At 31.9% G+C, this 778-nt stretch overlaps 1 protein-coding gene across 1 annotated transcript in view; it reads right to left on the bottom strand.

The window, feature by feature from the left end:
* The window catches only part of LOC107471032 (uncharacterized), a gene marked incomplete in the record, with an annotated part of 6,225 nt that overhangs the window by 2,900 nt on the left and 2,547 nt on the right, over nt 1–778 (bottom strand).

Here is a 778-nt window from a genome sequence, read left to right as displayed (position 1 = left end):
TAGAGTATGTTGTTTATAATGGGGAATAAAATCATATTGAAAGTTTCAAATGTTCAAAAGTGGGAAAAAAAAAGTTGCTTCTTATTCTTAAGCAACTGCAAGTCAAACTTGACCTTAACTAATGCATAAATAACGATATAAGTTCCTGTTTAGTTAATGAAAAACAACTGCCTAAACCTGAACATGGATGGTGAGTCCAAGGGGTTGATTAGATAATGAAAAACCATGACATAGACAATCATATGCTTACTTTGTTTCTGTTGGTCACTTTTCATTCAACTTTCTTTTGACAACTAAATATTAGGTATATCCCTAAGGTTACAGTTTTTTTTATTTTCCATAAAAAATTGAAGGAGTTGCTAAGTTGTTTGGGCGATCTTCATTGGTCCAAAATGACAGGTTCAACAGGAGAGGCAGAAAGGCACACTAACCAATATTCTTTAGAAACTAGAGATCAAGTCTCTAATGGTTTTAATTGCAACTACCCATTCAATAGATAACAGAGAAAAAGGCCACTATTTCTAAACCTACATCATTAAAACAATGGTAACATCCTACAGTATTTTATATGATATAAAGTAATGATGAGCTAATGTCATAATTCTAGAAAGGTAAACCCAAAAAAACAAACTGATCACAGAGAATGAGCAGACTGATGAAAACACCAGTTTATCTGGAGTAAAAAATTCAAGCAAAATCTAAGAGTGAAAAGTAACTGGCATCCCTAAAATTGGGAGAACAAATTGTGAAAACAAATTGCAAGATATATAACCTTTTA

Source organism: Arachis duranensis, chromosome 10 (assembly GCF_000817695.3).
Source record: "Arachis duranensis cultivar V14167 chromosome 10, aradu.V14167.gnm2.J7QH, whole genome shotgun sequence".
Lineage (NCBI taxonomy): Eukaryota > Viridiplantae > Streptophyta > Magnoliopsida > Fabales > Fabaceae > Arachis > Arachis duranensis.
Note: the sequence above shows the minus strand (reverse complement) of the source record. Positions and strands in the feature narration are given on the sequence as shown.